The following is a 22,061-nucleotide window of genomic DNA, read 5'->3' on the forward strand; positions in this document are numbered from 1 at the left end:
ATGTGGGCCATTCTCATTCAAACTGCCACAATTACCATAGAACACATAAAACTGAATGTAAACGAATATGACAGGTGTCTTCTGTGAAGGCATCAATCTGTTATAACATTTCTCAAGGAACATTAGTCTTTTACAAGCTGGTTTAATTTCTACATTCACTCATTCATCTTCCAACAATCATTTAAAAAAAAAAAGCTATGATTTCAGCCTAATTAAAATATTAACTCAGCAACTGCTCTCCCTCCAAAGTCCATTGTGGACAGGTATCTTTCCACACAAATGATGGGATGTTAATTTAAATCACAATTAATAGAATCAAATGAATATGAGTTTGGGAAACATTAGAATAACCACTTAAAACTGAGGCTTTATTTTTATTTTTACTTTTTAGCTTTTATAAACATGACTGAACCAAAAAGTCAATATTTTTGAAATGGCTTCCAGACATGGACAAATATGGTTTTCAATTTCAGTCCTTCCATTTAAAAGTATAATCTTCCAGAAGTTTCTTATTTGATCTGAACTCTAGTTTATTATGGTTAAGCAGATTTAAAATAACTGTCTCAGATTGGAGACGTGGTAGAAGATCCAGGTTTGATTCCCAGCACTAACATGGCAGCTCACAATCATCAATAACTCTCATCCCAAGGACTCCAACACCTTCTTCTGACCTCTGTGGGCATTAGACACAGGCATAGTACACAGACATGTATGAAGGCAAAAGACTTATATACATTAAATAAGTGAAACTAAAACAATGTAAAAAGGATCTGGCTCTTAGGTTGTAGTAAAGATTAAGTTAGATACATGATAAACTCTTAATATACTAATTTAGGATATGAAGTAATCTCAATTAGTTTTATTTTTGCATCCACTGATATTTTGTGACATAAAATTGAGTGTCACAAAGTTCTCTGTTTTTTTATGATTCTCTCTATTCTGAGGGTCAAGAGAGTGAAAAACTCAGAAATCAGTCACTCTACCTTACTCCGATCTAAATGCCTGAAAATATCCAAAGATATCTGCAGTTAGTACTATAGAATCTGGGTGGGATCATCAAATACTGCAACTACTAACTGCTCACTCACATGTATTCTCTCAAGGTGACAGTTGTTCCCCACCATATGACAGCTAAGTACAACAGGGTACACCCACCCCGAGAAATCGTTCCAATAGCAAGCATTTTAGGGTGACCATGTTCAAGCTGTACAGTCTTTTATGACCCAGCTTGAGAAAGCATTTCAAAATATTCTTTGCTTTTGTGCCATCACAGGTCTACTGTGGTTTCCATGGGTAGGGCAAAGAGCCAGCACTGATCAATAGGTAAAGTTTTAAAGAAGTTTAGGAGGCCATTTTATAAAACCACCCTATTTCCTGTTCTCCACCACTGATTGAATATGCTGTTCACTGGTGATGCTCATTTTGCTCACTGCGAGGAAGTACTCCACAGCCAAGCTAAGGCATTTTTCCCTCAAGGACTATTATAAGGAACATGAACAAGTCTTAGAAAATGTAATTATTGACTTTGAGTTAGATGGAATGAATTCAAGTTGTTGAAAATAGTTGCTTATTCTTTACATTGAAATCTTTCGTTTCTTCTTTAGCTAACATTTTTCTTCTGTAATTTAGGGCAGTGAAAAATTTCATCACATTGCATGACTAAATGTGGGACCTTTCTTGGCATTTATCACATGTATTTCTATAAATAACATAATATATAATTTAAGCACTCTAAATGTCAGTATTGACTTTTTCAATGTTCATTATGTTACAATATTTAGAGGGAGACATCCTGGGAATAGGGAGAAACCTGGTGCTAGGGAAGTTCCCAGGAATCCACAAGGATGACTCCAGCTTAGACTACTAGCAATAGTGGAGAGGGTGCCTGATCTGGCCTTCCCTGGTAACCAGATTGGTGAATACCCTAACTGTCATCATAGAGCCTTTATCCAGTAACTGATGGAAGCAGATGAAAAGATCCACAGCCAAGTACCAGGTCAAGCTCCAGGAGTCCAGTCTAAGACAAAGAAGAGGAGTTCTATGAGCAAGGGCCATCAAGATCACAGAAACAACCAAACCAAGCTAGTGAGAACTCATGAACTTTAGACCTACAACTGTGGCCTGGACTAGGCCCTCTGCATAAGTGAGACAGTTGTGTAGCATGACTTGTTTAAGGGAGCCTTGGCAGTAGGATCAGAGTCCATCCTTGATGCATGAGCTGGATTTTCAGAGCCCACTACCTATGGTGGGACACCTTTCACAGCCTTGATGCAGGGGGGAGGGGCTTGTACCTGCCTCAACTGAATGTACCAGGCTTTGCTAACTCCCCATGGGAGGCCTTACCTTTTCACAGGAGGGAGTGGGGGGTGGTTTGGTGGTGTAAGGTTGATGGGGGTAGCAGGAGGAGGGAAGAGGGGGGGATCTGTGGTTGGGAATACAAAGTGAATAAAAAAAGTTCTTAATAAAGAAAAAAAAGAAGAACTTAAGTAAGTTACCAGGAAAAAATTATGTTTTCTGTGCAACACACCTGTTTTATTTCTCAAAAAAGCTGTGAAGTTCTCATATTATTAATGGTTATGAAAAGTATAGTTAAGTAAAACCCTTATTGAGTGTTCTTTTACAATGATTTATTTATTTATTTGTAAGCGAGTGAGTGAATGGGTGTATACGGGTGGGAGAGAGAAAGCAGCACATGTGGAGGTCAGAAGAAACTTGCAGAAGTCATTTCTCTCTTTCCACCATGTAGATCCTGGTTATCAAGGTCCTCAGTCCTGGCCACAAGTGTCCTTATCCACTGCTGCATCGCACAGGCTACGAAACCATAAATGTCTAGCATAACTTAATATATTCTACCAATTGTATCATTATGTTGCATTATTATTATCACTGCTATTATTATTACCTAGATCATTTTCTCCTAAGAACTACTTGGTACAGTGCTTGCCTATTCCCACTCACTGATATCAGAAAATAATCAAGTGACAAGTAAGTGTTTACTGAGCCACCAGCCAGGTGCAGAAATTCTAGGACTCCTTGGATTGTTTGACACTGGGGACTTAAAACCTCCTCTAAGACACAAAGTTGTAACTAAACAATTATTTTCTGTCTCTTGGTTTTACTTTTATCACTCTCTTCATTTTCATGTGGTGGCCATTTGTTTTATTCTCTTTGAAACACTGGTGAACAGCTGGCTGCCTTTTAACAATGTAGCTTTCTGACAATTAAGTCCTTACAAGAAGCAGAGGGCTGATGAAATTGTCTAAACTGACATGCCTAATCAAGGCTCTTTTTTGATCATGAGCTTCTAGGAGCAATGGTATTTCTTATGTGGATTAATTAGAACGTCATTTTAAGGTACTGAAATGTCCAGCAGCTGATCACTTTGATACAGATTGTAGCTGGTGACGGTGAGTCAGGAGGCAGAGGTTACTGCAGAAGGGGGCCAAGACCATAATACGCTGCTGAAGACATGAAAGCTGCAAAGTATCCTCCCTTTAAATTATTCATTTTTCTGACTCAACCTGCTGTTTGGAAATGGCATTTGATCTGTGGCTTTCTTCCTTGTTTTTCCCACAGAGGACAGAAGAATTGCTCTGGTTCTGATTCTGGTCCGAGCTCAAAGTTCTCAGTTTGAATTTTTAAAAACAAGGGTTGTAGCTAACATGACAGGCAAGCCTACAGCATGTTTTTCTTCTTTTTTTCTAAAGGATAAAATCATATGAGGCAGAATTGTTTGATGGGTATTAAAAATTGCTCTTTGGAATTTGATAGCCACGATTCTGTCCCTATGACAGCACCATGGGGCCATGATATGAAGGACCATCAATATTTAGTAAGTGTCACATGGATAGAGTCTAGATGGTTATCAGTGAGTTATGCTGGCTAGGTATATTCAAAGATGACAAAGATTGAGTCCTTTCCTTTGGTCCACTCATTCAGAGATGGTGGGGGAAATGCCCAGAGCTATATACTTCAAACAATATATGAACGGACAGGAGTATATAAGTTTTCATATCTCAAGAAAACTAAGATTTTTTAAGGGAGCAAAGGGAACATATCCAAGTTGGAAAGATTATTCTAATAATATTGGGTGATGTTCCCCAATGGGAACTTGATATTTACAAGGAACATATGAAGATGTCCCTATATTATATCTGTCACTGACTAGTATGAAGAATAGTCAGGGCTATAAAAATGAAGTAGAAATGTAAAACAGTGCTTGTTAAACCCAGCGTTAGTAGTGGGGAATGATTATAGAAGGTGATTGTGCAATACAAAGCCTCAAGAGAAACAGAATTTTTCAGAAATAAAATGGAAAGGGTGAGATAGAAAAGACATTTTTAAAACTTCTCTTCTTCCATGTCCATTATATCATGAAAAAATACATACTTGTCTTTATTTTATTTTATTATTATTTTAATTTTTAAGACACAGTATCACTTAGTAGCCCAAGCTAGCTTCAAAATCCTAGTGATCATTCTGCCACAGTCTCACAAATGCTAGAATTATAGGTGCAAGCTATTATGCCTAGCTAAGAGATCTTTTGAAATAATATTTACAAAATATATAGTTTTAGAAGAGATCTAGCAGGAAGGATGGTCACAAAAGCATCAAGGCATCTCTGGTGTTTCTTACAGGCAAAGAGAAAGGGGACATGGAGAAGAACATTCTAAACAAAGAAAATATGAATTCATGAGTTCACCAGCAGTACTACAAGGCAAGACACTGGTGTTTTGTACCTGTGTAAACAGAGCTGAGTGATGTGAAACCCTGGAGCATTTTTGAACAGCCATCTTTCCCAGATGCAAACATATTAGAAGGAGTCTAAAGAGGATGCAAGGAGATCTAGATGATGTGTTCACAGTCTTATTGTAAGTTTAAAGGAGAGCAGGTAATCTTTATCCAATCTTCAAGACAAAACGTAAACCTTAACTCTTTAAATTGCTCTACCCATACCCTTGTCAGAGGAAGGTGGGCATTCTCAAAGGTCACAGTGAAAGATGCTGTCTAGCTCTATGACATTATAATAGCAGTCATGGTTACAGTTACAACTTTAATTTCCTGTGTAAAATTCTGCTAACGGCCTTCTCTAAGTACTTTATTTCTTATACCAGCAAATTATGGATTTTATTAGCTCCAGTATATATCTGAGACAATTAAAATCCAGAGAAACTTTAGACATGATCAATACCACAAACCTAGAATGGTGCAGTGTAGACTCCTCTGAATTTCAGTGATTCTGCTGGTATCAGGACCACTCCCTAGTTTCTCTTACTCAATGGCATTTTTAGCCACTGAAAGATCAGATGTTCATTGATAGAATTTCAGTTTCTCTTATCTTTTCCTTATTTTTTTTCCAGATACCTGCTACTTATGGATTTGGGGGGGGTCTATTGATTTATTAGTAATTTATTTATTATAATTACCTCCCACCTACAGATGGTTTCCTACAGTCAAGTCCCGTTGTAATTGGTACATCCTTATAGAGTTAAGATAAGAAGCTGAATGGTTTCGGTGTGTCTCTGCCTTCTGGGGTTGTTTGTGTTCCTGTGTTAATCTTTTGCATGAGAGGATCTACTTCTGGATCTACAGAAGTCTACACATTGACACTAAATTTGATACAGTACCTTAATTGTTAACCTCAAGAGTTCACATACCATGATGCATCGTTAAAACAATAAGGGTAAATTGAGCTATAATGCCTCTGTTTGTTAGCCTTTATTATTGAATCCCAGTTGGCCTCAAAGTGGTCTCAAGTGGGAAATGAGTCATTAAAAACCACAGCCTAGACAAGAAATAAACAAAAGCATCTAATCTGACAGCGCTAAAAGACCTGTTGTTTCAGGACAGCTTATATAAAATGTAAATATAAAGAACACAATGTTATGTCAGGGTCCTCTTTGTATTTTATTTTGAAAACTATAGGCTATTTTAGAAATAGCTGATAAGAAGTAACTTTTAACATTAAGCTTAGCAGGAATTTTCAATTATGCATGCATGCAGTTTTTTATTAGTTACATAAGTATAATCTTTCCATTAAGTTCCTTGCTTGTTCATAGGCACCACTGGTTAATACAATATAAAATTTCTCAAAATTGACACTATTCATGTTCCTGTATGGTTCTCTAAAAGCCTCTCTATATTTATTCTATTGTGTAGTATTCCAAAATAATAAGCACTCATGCATGTACACACACAAACATATACACATGTATACAAATATATGCTGGGTTAAAAAGTTATTATAAAATAGAAATATTACATGAATTATTTCTTTTTTAAAATAGACATCTATGAAGGTTTAATCATATGAAGCTTTTAGAGTTACTTTATTAGTTTACAAGGCAAACTCCCTGAGAAAGCACACTGAACGCATAACATACAGATAGATATACTTCATTCTTCTATAGAATATGGTAATTTATTTCTCTTTCTTTACATAACATTTTTATTGCTTATTCAGGAATTTTGTCTTATGCACCCTAATCACACTCCTCTCCCAGTGCTCCCAGGTCTGCTGCCTACCCACCCTTGTGACCTCCCACCACCAAAAAGTCCAATTGATGTTGCCCATATACTCACTGGAACATGGTCAGACTCCTGGTGGCCAGCACCTTAAAGAACACCGAGTCCTCCATCCACATCCACTCCAAAAAAGCCATTAGTTGTGGGGAGATACACTTCAGCATCTTTATCACAAGTGTTAAGAGTGCTCTTCAATGGCCAGAAACCATGTAGAAAGGCATGATCCATGATAATGCTGACTGTAAAGGGCAAGGAAACTACTTTTACAGTGGTATCAATGATTGCACATTGAGAATGGAGAAAGAGGGACATAGAATGCTTGTGTGACAACCCCTACCACCACCTCACATCCACCATACATCCTTCCCCAAAAAGTAAAGCAACAGCCTAGACAAGGAAGCCATTGAAGGTGGCTCTACATAACATACACAATCATACTCAATGAAATGAATACATAATACAATACGCAACATTTATTTGTAATTCAATTATATTCTCCAAGATACAACACTTCACAGTGTATACACAATGTTAGTCTATTGACTAACATTGAAATCTGTGATAAATTCAAGGTGATTACTTTGAAGGATACACTATAAATAACATGTGCTATTGAGTAGACCTTTTAAACCTAGTGAGGCAACGTCACAGTATTATCTTAAAATTTGCCGGTAGAATCAACACTTAGTTTCAGGGAAAAAATAGATAGCATCATATTCCATGTCACTGTCTCCAAGAACTTGTTGAAAAGCTTTTCTCGTATTAGCTTATTTAACAGACTATGGAACAGAATCTGTTTTCACATCCGTGGAGTGATTCCATCAACCGAGCAGCTCTCCTGAAAACAGTTGGATGCAGACAGAACTGCTGAGCTGACTCACAGCAGGAAACATCCCTAGCTAGCTAGTGGTGTGGGGAAAACAGAGCTGTGATGACACACTGGCAGGGAAAGGAAATGTCCTTGCTTCTGGAAATCCAGTAAATTGTGGAAACTCATTGAGACTCATTTTCACTGGCACTGAGGGTTTCTCAAGAAACACACTGAACCACAGGCTGAGATTTATCAGCTCCCTTCTTTCTCTGCCACCAGAATGTCAGCAGAAGGAGTGTGTGAACTTATCTCTTGCTTGTCATTGACTACACACATCTGGCTATGCACAACATATTACATATTCAAGAGCGAAAAAGTTTACAGTGATGAATCCGTCATGAAAATAAGCAAGTATCAAATGCGTATGTTTTTGTGTGTATCATAAATAATGAGAAAAGGATTTGATATGTATGCTCCAGGTAATTATCACCAACTTAGGATGCTGAGTTCCTTTCATACTAATTAAGGAATATAGAAGTTATTTTTAACTTGTCAAAAATATTTGTGAAGAGAAGTTTAAGAAATAAAACATTCCTCTTTCCCCATAATCTCTCCATATAAGCTACATTTCATACATAGACAATATTTAATAGCAACATGGAAATTGGCCATGTCAACATCAAAAACGTTGACAATTCTTTTTTTTTTTTTTTTTTTTTTGGTTTTTTCGAGACAGGGTTTCTCTGTGTAGCTTTGCGCCTTTCCTGGAGCTCACTTGGTAGCCCAGGCTGGCCTCAAACTCACAGAGATCCACCTGGCTCTGCCTCCCAAGTGCTGGGATTAAAGGCGTGCGCCACCACCGCCCGGCAACAATTCTAACCATATCAAAAGCTAATACTAAGGAATATTCATGATACTACTAATGATATTGCTACTGATGACAATTGTTCCCAATTAACCTGTTTAAATTTAAATGATCTCCATTTTTACTCATAAAACTATGGAGGCTACTATATTTTTAAAAGTGCAAACTTTAAAATGCCTTTTTAAAAGTTAGAATATATCAGAAAATAAAATATCTTACTACCAAGAAATATTCTGTTATAGATGATAAAATATTTATGTACAACCCTTATCATAGTACTATAAATAGTTCACTAGCTTGCATGCACTCTGCTTAATCTTTGGCATCATGGACAACCTTTAGTTGCTGAATAAGAGTTGGCTTGTGACAGGCATCAGACAATCAATTTTCTTTAAGAGCAACCATTACTGATTCCACGTCCTAAATTATACCATAAATATGTTTGCTAATGATGTTTCTAAAGTGGTCAAGCTATGGACTGGCAAGGGTCATTTATTTGGTCTGGGTTTCCAATATAGAGATTAAGAAAACAAATACTGTATTTCAGACTGCCAAGACTAGATTTTGTCCCTTTTCCGCGTTTAATTTATGCAATATTTTGACTCTTCCATGTCATCATGAATAAGAATGGTACAATTTCTGGTTCTTACAGCTTTAAACTATTATGACATCACATAAAATTAAAATGCAGAAATTTAAAAATATTATTACAAGGCAAGTTATTAATGGAAATCATATTAAATGATTTCTATTAAATCATTTAATATAAATTAAATTTGTTTGCAGTTAATCCATCCTCTTAGGGAAAATGCTTGGTGAAACAAGACTTTAATTAAAAGAAATATTGAATATAAGTACCTATTTGACTAGGACTAACTCTTATTGGTAAAAGACATGGAATTTGGAACTCAGTTCCAGCACAAGAAGATCACCAGAATCAGTAAACATCCTTTAATAGTCATTTTAAGTAAAAATAGATAACACTGGGGAACTGGACTGAAAAATTAATTTCAACTATGTTTTGTTTAAAAAAAATAACAGACAAAAAAGTTTACAGGTAAGGATGCCCAAGTTTGAGAGTCAAATAATAGAAGTCCATATATCAGAGTATGAAAACAAAGTGACTTAGCCGTTCTGAAATCTGATAGAAGACATTAAACAAAATTAATTAAAAGAGATAAATCAAGGAACTCCATATTTAAAATATGAACATTTATTCAAGAAGGTACAATAATTAAAAAATATATACACATATATAATTAGTTTTGCATTCCATACAGTATATATGTATATATACTTGTATGCATGTATTACATTAGTATTAACACTGTATATCTTTGGCTGAGTGTTCCACGGTCTCATACTCTCTGTGCAATTTCTGGATATGGGTTGCTGTATTTGTTCCCATTTGCTGCTGGAGGAAGCTTCTCTGATGATGGTTGAACAAGGCACTGATCTATGAATACAGCAGAATATCTCAGGAGTCATTTTATAACTATATTTTTTTCATTTTTTAGACTAGTATTATTTGGTTTTGCCTTGAATCCCTAGGATATCTAATCTTGGGTTCTTGGTCTGGTACGAGTCCTATCTCATGGAGTGTGCTTTAAGTCAGATTAATCATTGGTTGGTTACTTCCACAAGCTTTGTGCCACCATCGATCTATCATATCTTGCAGGATTATAGATAAAAGTTTTGTGGCTGGATTTGTGTTTATGTTTCTCTTTTCATAACATGTGGAATATCTTTCTGTAATAAAGATGCTGGAACATAGGGTGAAGGCTCTATATAGGCACCAGCTTGACATCTCAACGTTCAATGAGTTGTATAGGTGTTGTCTTCAGCAATGAGGCCTTGATGCCAGTTTGTGGAGAGTAACTAATAGTCTTGGAAACAGCCTGAGTTGTTTGTGGATTCCTATGGGACCCCTTTGGCCAACAACTCAATTAGATGTAACCCAAACCTTGTACTAGATGCTTTGTTTGGTGACAAGAGATGGCTAGTTGAGTTTCGGTCTCCCCTATTATTACTTGGTGATTTCATTTTGATCACCTTCATCATATATGTACATATTTTATATTATTATTTTAAACAATGGACAAACTAATGGATGAATAAATGTTAACCTAGCCATTGGGGTAAAAATTAACAATGGAACTGTCCTACCTCCTAGAAAGGGGAAATCATTTTCACCAATGGAATAACACTGTTGTATATCAACCACTCCATGGCAGAACTCATGTTCTGGAGTAGCTCACTAACAAATAATGGGCTCCACAGTAAGTACAGATAAGAAAGGAAGACATCAAAGTACCTCAACTGGACAATGACAGGGTCCTGCACTCAAGAGATACTTAATGATTCCATCAAAAATTTCAGATGTAAAAAGTAATTTTACTGTTGTAGCATGATAACCAGTTATCATATGGAAACTAACAGTTTTTTTCCATATCAATGTCGAATTTTCCAAAAGAAAAAAATCAGGAGGAAAATTCATGTTCACAATAGCTTTAGGAATAATAAATTGTATAGACATAATTTCAATAGAGAAGGAATAACTTCAAAATGAAAAATTTAAGACATTAAAAGTTGAATTACATACTAGAAGATGTAAGGAATTCCCATGCTCCCTAATCAGCAAAATCAATATTATAAAAATGGCAATATTATTGGAAATAATCTGCAATTTTGACACAATAACTATCAAAATCTCAAAGCTTCTTCATGGAGAAAACTAATCTTAAAATTTACATGGAAAATCAAAAGATTCTGAATAGCCAAAGCAGCCCAAAGTAGAAAGGTATTAGTGGTATTATATTACCTGATCTCAAACTCTTTGTGTGTGTGTGTGTGTGTGTGTGTGTGTGTGTGTGTGTGTGTGTGTAGATACAGCAATGAAATATATTATGGTACTCACTAAAACAGGCATGGACAACAACACACCAACACAATATAATAAAGGCTCCAGAATTTAACCTGATGGCCACCTACTGTTTCCAAAGCTGTCAAAACATACTTTAAAAAAGATAACCTCTTTAACAAATGGCTGGGCAAACTGAATAACAGAATGAAACTTGAGCTATATCTTTCACCCTACACAAATATCAATGCAAAATGGGTCAGAGAACTTAATTTAACTTGGAATAGCTAGAAGAAAATATATAGAAAACAACCTATGACTTAGACATAGGTAAGAACTTTCTATAAGAGCCCAACAGTATAGGAAGTATCTGAAGAACAGACAAATGTAATTACATAAATGTAAATGCATCTGCATAACAAAGAAAATCATCTCTAGAGTAGACAGTCTGCATATAGAACAGACCATTATCACCTACACTCATGTCAGGGTGTTCCTACATATAATATAGTAAGAACTGCAAAACTCAAACATCAAAAATCATGAGGTCATCTGATCAATAAATGGGTTAATGAACTGAATAGACAGCTTTCAAACTAACAATATAAATAGCCAATAATTTTTTTTAATTTTTCAACATTTTTTAAAGATTGATTTAAAACTATATTTAAATTCTGTGTCATCCTAACCAAAACAGCTATCCTCAAGAGAACAATTGACAATATATGCTATTAAGGATGTGGAGAAAGAGAACCTGTTTTACAAGGTTCAGTGGGAAAGCAAATTGGTATTGCCAATATGAAAGTCAGAATGAATACTCCATAAAAAATTAAAATAGAGCTGCCATAAAAGTCAGTTATTACATCAAAAAGATTCTCAGCCAATATACCAAAAAGATTCTTGTATATCAATTTTTAATTGGTGCACTATTTAAAGTAGCTAAGAAATTTGACGATCTTAGATGTCCATCAATGGGTGATGGGATAAAGAATGTAGCAAATATACATAATAGAGTTTTAGTCAAAAAGAAAAAAGAAAGAAAAACTGAAATCATTGCAGTTTTTGGATATTTACTCAAGTGGATAACATGTTCAACAAAATCAACCAGATTCAGAAGGACAAAAATCACATTACTTTTTTCTCATTTACAAACTCTTAATTTACAATGTCTTTATTTGTGTATCCTTTAAATGTGTGTGTGTGTATGTATGTGCCAGAATGAAATGCATTACTTTTCATGCTAACTCTAAAAATGGTAAGAAAAATGAATCCCAGTTGATAATTATAACTCTCATCTCCAAGTCAAGTTTTAAGAAATATTCTTCTAACACAATCCACAGACATCAATTAAGGAGGACTCATAGGGGCTCATTGAGCCTGAAGCGGCAATCACAGATCATACATGGGTCTGAGCTAGGTCCTCTGCATATATGTTATGGTGGTTAGCTTGGTATTCTTGTGGGACTCCTAACAGTGGGAGTGGGGCCTCTCTCTGACTCTTTTGTCTGTTCTTGGGACCCTTTTCCTTCTCCTGGGTTGCCTGATCCAGCCTTGATATGAGGGTTTGTGCCTAGCTGTACTGTGACTTGTTAGGCCATGTTGGGTTGATACCCCTCAGAGGCCTGTGCTTTTCTGAAGGGCAACAGAGGAGGAGTGGATCTAGAGGAGATAGGAGGTAGGGATGACTGGGAGAGAGGAGGGAGGGGAAGCTGCAGTTGGGATGTATTGTATGAACGAAGAATAGATGAAAAAAGGAAAGAAGAAATAGTCTCCTTTGTGTTCGTCTCGTCTCCCCGCCTTCTTCCCTCTCCTGTTCGTCATTTCCCTTCCTACCCTCCATACTCATCCTGAGAAAGCAAATTTTTGTGCCTCCATTTTTTCATCCAAAGAATAAAGCTTATGTTTTCTAGCTCCCTGTAGATAAATCAAGAGGGAATTGGAAAGAGGTCCAGTAACAACCGCATTAAGTGATTACTGCTCATTTCTTGAACTTTCATTTTCAACTGAGGACACAGAACTGATCAGGATATTAAAAACTTCTAAGTAAGAAGTAAGCTTGAGAGCCGGGCGTTGGTGGCGCACGCCTTTAATCCCAGCACTCGGGAGGCAGAGCCAGGCGGATCTCTGTGAGTTCGAGGCCAGCCTGGGCTACCAAGTGAGCTCCAGGAAAGGCGCAAAGCTACACAGAGAAACCCTGGCTCGAAAAACCAAAAAAAAAAAAAAAAAAAAAAAAAAAAAAAAAAAAAAAAAAAGAAGTAAGCTTGAAATTTTGAGGAAGGTATCACATGGCAAAGATCACCACGACAATGAAATGCTTACATATCCTGCCCCTTCAGAGTGTAATCTCTTGGGCTTTATCACAGAGCACATAAAATTGAAATGTTTCATGACATTTTAACATGTGTCATCCTTTCTATGGAGGAAGAAGAAAACTACATATAAATTCTAAGTGTTGGTCAAATTATTTTTTCTAGGTCTAAACATAAAACTCTACTAAATGATATCATTACAATTCATGTATTTCTAATCAAATTCATTACATTCTCATTAAAGATAAAAATATAAACAAACAAAATTTAAAATACTTCAGGGTATGTATAACCACATAAAATTAATAACCACAGTGAATAGCATAAAATTTAATATATAATAAGCATGTTAAAATTAACTTAATAATATTTTAGTAAGTAGAAACATGTATTGATTGATACTTAAAATACTAATGGTAAAACACAATCAATTTTTTTTCCATTTTTGAACTAAAATTAGAAAAAGTAGCTATTATACAGTATATAATAATTGTAAGAAATCCAAAGCAAGGCATTCCCAAAGAAACTAAATGAAAATATGAATATAGTGCATAATTGTGAGTTTACAACAAAGGGATCATGGGGATTGCATTAGATAGTTCTAATTTTGAATTTTGCCACTCTCATTTACTGAATATAGTCTAACAAATACTACTGAATTTTCCCTGAATCAATTCCATCCACAAGTAAAGATTGCTATTTTAACAATTGTGTGCATTAATTTACCCATGTGAAGACCAAACACAGGCATAGAATGTGTATTTAATAATTATTAAAAACAACAAGTTTATTTTCCTTTAGGTTAAAAATATCAAGGGGCTTGGTAGATGGTTTAGTCAATAGAGTGCTGCTCAATTATGAGAACATGGGATCAGATCTCCAGCACCCACATAAAAAGTAAACCAAGTTTATATGCATCTGCACCCCAGTGTTGGGCAGGAGCAGTGACAGGCAGATCTCAGGAGCTGGCTGGCCAGGTACTTAAGCACAATCAATGAGCTCCAGTACAGGGACATACCTTGCTCAAATATTAGGATGGAAATCAATTGATAAAGATACACAATATCAATCTTAACTTCCACATTCAAAGCACCTACATGCAGATGTCCACATACACAAACACATACACATATTCCACACCTATAAATATTAAGATGTGTGTCATAGACTATATTATAAAATTATGATAAATAAAAATTTAATAATAAAAACAATTTCCCAATTTTCTACAATAAAGACATTTTTAGAAAGTACATTAACGTAATATTTTTTCTGAATGAATATTGATGAGAGAAAAGAAGTTACAAATTAAAATAGATAATTTAAAATAAGAACTAAGACCTAGTCCTTTAAAATAATATTCCCTTTCATATATCCATAATGATATGTTATTTTCATGACAAAACTTTCTAATGAAAATGTTTCATTGTTTCAGAGGTTAAAACCCTTAATTCTTGGAATTATATACATATGAATGATAGCTAAAATGTTTAAATGGAATAACACCAAAGGAAAAACAAAAGGACTTTGATTGATTATTCACTGTGATAGGAAGCAGAGACTTATCATTTTCAAGTTTTATTTTTACTTTGTGTGTATGTGTTTGCATGTTCATGTTGGGGGGGGGTTGTGTAGGCACATGTATATAAAACCCATAGGTCAACATCTGGAATCTCAATCACAGTGCATCTTATTTTATTAATAGAGCTTCTAAATGAACATGGAGCTCAATTTTTGTTGTTTTTATTTGTTTTGTTTTGCTAGACTGGCCAGCCAGCAAGCTGCAGGGTTCCTCCTGTCTCTGTAATTCCTTGTTTTGGGGGTTACAGATTCACACCATAGTGCCTCACTTTTCATGTGGGTACTGAAGATGCAATTTTGAGTCTTCACACTTGTGGTACAAACATTTTTCCAACTGCGCCATCTCTCCAATAATTTCAGTGATACAACTAACCAGGAGAAAAAGACAAACAAGAAAAGTCTGAGATCACCAAGACAACTCTCTAGGCCTTACCTTACCACATTGGGTTGTACTGTGGGTCTCCAGTATGTATAAGCTGTCACATAATTCATAGAGAACAAACTTCAGAGCATGTTAGGATCACTAAATGAGTGACTATCCTGGTGTGGATCATATATAGACATATAAGTCTATTAGGGTTGTAGATAAGCTAGACTCCTGAATGCTGCAGTCAGGACCAAATTCCAGAGCAGAGATCAATATGGGCAACCTGGAATCAAGCTTATACTACAAGTGGATGCCAAGATAATAGTGTGAAATTAGTTATGTAAGCTTGCAAAACTGCAAGGATACAGGTATGGGAAGATCAACATGCCTGAAGCATCACTTTCTACCACCATTTTGTTCCTTGCTCTCTTCCCCTTTTTGTATGTCTGTACACAATTACATATGTTCTTTTCCTTGGTTATATTTTAATCTCATAGCACTTTGTTTTTTATTTGTTCTCTATAACATACATAACATCTCTGATCTTCTTGTTCTATGAAGCTAATCAGTCACACTCACCTGGAAAGTCTACTACTATTTACTAGGGATCTAGTCCAATCTACATAAGTTCCATACTGGATTTACACTGGTAATGTAACTCATGGCTCATCTCTTCCACAAGAGATAGGATTTACCTAGCTCCCCTTGTAATATCAGCAGGTTGAAGTCACAGTCATGGTAACTTTTGATAAATCTGATTAAAATTTCAGCTATATAATATTTTAAGTGAATATCAAATACTAATTTCTAAATACAACTGCTTTTGCACAAACAGGAAACCAGTTTTTGCTTTATCATCTGTTTTAAGGACAGGATTTTGTAATTTTTTTTCTGGTTCATTAGATGTAATCTCTAAAACATCTGTAATTCTATGTGGCTGTAGAAACTATGAGGAGCCAAGACATGGCACTAATTGAATAGATTCCTCAGAGACCTACAAGCTGTCAACTGTATAAAGATTTCTTTTTGTAATGCAATGTTTTGGTTCATTGCACATAACATCAAAACCTAAGATCAGAGAGAATGCAAAATATATTTTAACTGATACTTAAGAAGAAAGAAGTACTTTGTACACCCTTCTAGATAAAAAAGGAATTATTCACAACATTTTCTCTGTATCCTCAAGCAGTAGGATACTGGAGCTAGCTATCATTTAAAATGGCCTATCAGTTATTTTTTAACTCATTGGTGAGCACTCCTTTTTCATGCCATTTTATTATACAATTAAAGCTTTAAAATATATAAAGTCATCTACCTGTGACAGTGCACAGGATTGACAGTGGAGCTCTGGGGATACCTTGGAGAAAGTCACAAGCACTAAGCACATTTGCATGCATTTGACTGTCTCGTGAAGCAGACCAATTATTCAGTTCCCCAAAGGCAACTTAGTGACAGAATATTACTTCAAATGCTTTTTAATCATTTGATTGATTATGTATGATCCAATTTGAATTTTAGTGTCAATAGTAAAAGGGAAAGAAGAGCAAACAGAGGACCAACTATGCAATTACTGATTCTTTATAAATGAGAATTAATTTTTGAGCAATTATAAAATACACTTAATTGTATTTTCAAACATTGCTTTTAATAGTCTTATGGTTAAAATAAATGTTGGAGCTAATGGTATATTAGAGTTAAAGCATTGAGGACAGGGACAGTGGAGATGATAAATAAGAAGGGTTGAAACTGGGTATGACATTGTCAAGCTAATTAGGAAAAAGAACAAGGATTGGAGTCTAGGAAAAACAGCAAAGCTGGTCTCCACAGGCTATAGACCACGCCCATGAAGTACCTACCTGGAGAGCAAATAGAAGACACCATTATTCTATCTGTTACCAAGTATCTCAAATCTACAGATCATTCCACCTTTGCATGCATTAGTCCTTCCAATGCATGTAATTGCAGCAGAGTGTACTGTGGGTAAGAATGACTTCCATGAAGGATGTTGCCTATTTCAAAAAGGACACTCTAGACATCCCTAGAGGTGGGCTGGGGAAAAAGACATAGTAAGTCCAGAAACAGCTTGTTGCTGATGTTGCCTTGCATGGAATGCCTCGAATTCTGGTGGCGATTCGTTACTTTTTGCTTATTTGCCTGTAGAAATGAACCTTTACTACTTGATCACAACACTTGCCCTTTGCAGTGAACCTCTCTCCTCTAGGAACACAAGAACTAGATTGTTGTCATGGTTGGGATCCAAAGCAATAGCCTTATCATCATACTCTGATAAAGCAAAAGAGATTAAATGTCATGAACCCAGAATGGCTGTAACTCAAACACAGGTATCCTCAGAAAGAAATTATTTTGTTTCACTGACTATTCACAAGTTGGAGACTGAATAAAACAAGAATGTCCAGAAAGCTTTAATATCATTTCCAGAGTTCAGAGTTCTAGATTTGGAAGTAGATGTAGAGAACATAGCTTCAGCTTCTGGATCTCACTTCTCAATGAAATCTTCATAAGCCTATTCTGTGCTTCATGAGACACAATTTCAACACTCTTCCTGTCTTTTTATTCTATAAGTCAATTTAGCTTATGTTTTACTTAATAGACAATTAAATAGACATGTAACTGTCATCAAAACAGTAGTATTAGCCACTGTTGTCAGTTCATGACTAAATACTAAATGTTTGGATTCTACATGCTCATTTTGATTTCAACATGACACAAGGGGCAGGTACTAGTATCAGTAAGAGGCATTGAAAGGCTAAATAATTTCCACCGGTTTTACTTTATTTAATCATTTTAAAGATTTATTTATTTTCATTTTCTGTATGTGAGTGTGTATTCATCTATATCATTGCACAACATGTGTGCAGTGCCAGCAGAAGCCAGAATATAGGATCTCCTATAACTGGAGTTACAGAAGGTTGTGAACTGCCATGTGGGTGGCAGTATCTGAATATCTGTCCTCTATATGAGCAGGCTGTGTGTGCTCTGAACCACAGAGACATCTCTCCAGTCTGTTATTTATTTACTTTTGTTGATTTGAGACAGGATTGCCTTAAATTCACTATGCTCATGAGGATGACCTTGAACTTCTGTTCTTCCCGTCTCCACCTCCCAAGCACTGGGTTACAGGCATGTGCCACGACACTTAGCTTATGCAGCTCCGTGGACAGGAAACAAGAGCTTCGCACATCCTAGGCAAGCACTCTACCAACTGAACTACACCCCCAGCCTTCGTTAAAACTTAAATGGCAGAGGACATTTTCTGTCTGTGCAGCCTGACTTTGAACTAACATTCTCAATCTCTGTATCAGAAAGTAGACTTGAAGAGAGGTGGCATCATTTTGTCACAGTAGTATAAAAAGAAACTTTGATAATTTATTTAGCTAAGTGGAATTTTTTTATTTTGTCTGTATACTCTCAGTTCGGTAGAAGGGAACATATTAATCTTTTGTTGGTGGCATGTGCCTTATTGGGGGTATGTGTCTTGAATCTTTTCTCCTTACCACTTCCTCTTCTTCTTGTAAAAGTTTCTAATAGTCTATACAGGAAGCCACTAGTCTTCAGAAATACCTATTCAGTATTTTTGTTACTCCCACGTATAAACATGTGGAATGTAAATACACATTGGATTATTCCATTTAATACTAAATTTAAAATAATATGCTTAAATATATAAAAATGAATTTTTTAGAAATACAGCAAATTTAGCTTTAGACATAAAACTTAAGATAATTTGAAATGGATGCCACAGTATTTCACAGTCTGGTTTATTTTCTTGCTATCCTTTCATAAAACTATTTATATAATTTCTCACAATCTTTAATAGGTGTAATAGTTCTCATTATGTAGAATTGCTCAATGGTAAATATTAGATTGGTCAATAGACTAAAGAATATATGTATATAAAAACGTGAATATTCCATATATGGAATATATATATATATATATATATATATATATATATATATGGAAAATGATTTACTGCAGAGGTCAGTCAATTATTTCATAATGAGCTTTCTGTTAGTAGTACATAAATAAGCTACAACTGTAAAGTAGATAAAATGCTACTTTATATGGCTTAGATTAACATATTAACAGACCATAGACAAGATAGTATGAGGATTTTCAGGCTATGACTTTCACGAAAGAGGCAGCATCAATAATATACTTTAAAATATACACTTGACATTCATGAAATAGATGGGAAATTTCAGGGTAGTCTACGTTCAGTTCAACAAAGTAGATCATAAATTGTTCTTTACATATATAAAAGCTATGCATAGAGAGATTAGAAGTTCCATATTTTCCAGACAACTGCAGATTTCAGGACACCTACTTCATAAAGAAGGCTAGTACGGGTGCCCAACTACCTTTGCTACTCACAAGCCAGTATCCTATCTGGTGCTAGCATTTAAGCAGGCAGCCTTTCAGAAAGGTCAAAAGGAGATTCTTTGCTAATGCCAAAGCATCTCCCAGGGCCTCCAAATTCCATATTCAAAAGCTTGTATGATTTTTTGTCTGGATAATTACAGAAAATCCTAATGAATTTGCTCTATAGCCTCTGGCCAATCATGGTTTGTAAATGCTGTGAGATGAAGACATAATAAATAGTCAGATGAAAATAGGAATAGAACAGGGTTAAAAATATCTAGAAGAGCGGAGCTGAAGGGCTCTAAGCATAGAGAAACAATGAGAGGAAATAGTGGCTACACTCACTTGAGCAGTCCATGTTGTATACAAGTCTCAAAAGCTCACACTGTACCCCATTCATTCAGATGAATGTACCTCACTCATAATAGGTATTCATAATACATATTAATAAAGCACAACTATAATCTTTTGTGGTAGAGTAACTTAGGGAAGTGGAAAATCATAAGCAAGAATCATATCATGTGTTTACCATATAGTGATTTGAGACCTAGATATTTGGATAAAATCAGTTCCCAGGTTAGAGTTAAAAATTCCTTGACAGGAAGCAACATTTCAAGTGTCCTATTGTGCAACACAGGAATTGTGGTCAATAATTGAATATGATATACTTGACTTGCTCAAAGAGCGATTTAAAGTATCCTCATTGAATTATGCATGTGAACTAATACACTCTCAACTGTGTTTCAGTCATTCCTCAAGGTATAGATATTTCAAAATACTACTTTATAATTGATAAATATATAAAATTTTAGTCCCTTAAAACACAAACTGGTAATCCCTTCTACTCTAGAGAATGAATCAGGAGGATCATGAGTTTTAAATATGTCTAGGAAGCTTAGTCTCAAATAGATAAATAGATTCTGGGATATAGCTCACGATGGGTAGCTTGCCTATCATGATGAAGGTCCTAAGTTCACACCCTAGTAATGAAAAATAAATGTGATAAATCCATTCTCCACATTCCTCAAGTACAATCTTTTTGAAGGTGATGCATAATCATATATATATATATATATATATATATATATATATATATATTATGTATATATTTGATTACCCACTGAAGATGATAGTTAAAATATGAAAATGTATCTCACTTGAAATAAAAAAGTTAAAATTTTATTTTTTTTTAAACTCATGATCCTCCTGATTCATTCTCTAGAGTAGAAGGGATTACCGGTTTGTGTTTTAAGGAACTAAAATTGTATATAGCTATAAATTATAAAGTAGTATTTTGAAATATCTATACCTTGAGGAATTTTAAAATGCGGTGCTTCTAAAGTAGTGAGTGATAAAACTATTTTACTAACTGGATGGCTTGGGTTGATTTGAAGGGTATGTGGATGTAAGAAATTAAGCAATAGCTAATCTGCTTGACTGGATACTTTAAATGTAGAATTATGCTACCTTTCCAGAGAGGGAGAGTTCATGTATGTGTAAGAAAATGCATTCTAACTGAAATAAAAGAGAATTAAATCTCAATGAAAATATTTATGACCTCAAACGTAATGTCTGATTTTCCCAGTGATTATCTTTTCAAAATGCATTTGTTATTCTTTGAACCTTATACATGTATACAGTGTTCTTTGTCATCCTACTCCCTACTATACCTATTCCCCACTCCCTCCAACCTATCAACATCCCTCCCTCCCAACTTCAAGTCCTCTTTTTTCCCTGATCTTTTGTTTGTCTTTGAGATAGTAATTAATTGTAACTTTTCTCCTTTCCCTTTCAACCTTCCAAATCCTCTCATATACCCCTTCTCTCTCTTCTTCAAATTTATAGCCCATTTTTCAATAATTGTTGCATACATGTTGTCTACTTATATACACAAATCTTGCTAAATACAATCTGCTGAGTCCTTATAATGTTACTTGAATATATGTTTTCAGAGCTGAGTATTTGCCAGTGAACAACCAACCCATGTGTTCTCTCCTGGGTAGGACCACCTCTCAAGTTCAAAGCTTTACTCAGTTGCCTGTAGCTCTTTGCATAGGGTAGAGGCCTCTTGAGAATTTTCCCACCCATTTTGGCATTTTTATTGATGTCATGCTTGTGCAGCTCACATTTGGGCAGCCATGTTGTGTTTCCTAGTAACATAGAAACTATACTTTGTACAGATGCACTATATATGTAACTTCTTTCATCATGGACAGAATTTAGTCAGTCAGTATCCTTTGTGTTTTTGATGATTTATTAATTATTATATATAAGTGTGTTTGACTGCATGTTGTCTGTTTAGCACATGTGTGCAATGCTTAGGGAAGTTTTAAGAGGGTATTAGTGCTGCAGGGTGTTCT

The sequence above is a fragment of the Peromyscus maniculatus genome, chromosome 12 (assembly GCF_049852395.1).
Source record: "Peromyscus maniculatus bairdii isolate BWxNUB_F1_BW_parent chromosome 12, HU_Pman_BW_mat_3.1, whole genome shotgun sequence".
Classification (NCBI taxonomy): Eukaryota; Metazoa; Chordata; class Mammalia; order Rodentia; family Cricetidae; genus Peromyscus; species Peromyscus maniculatus.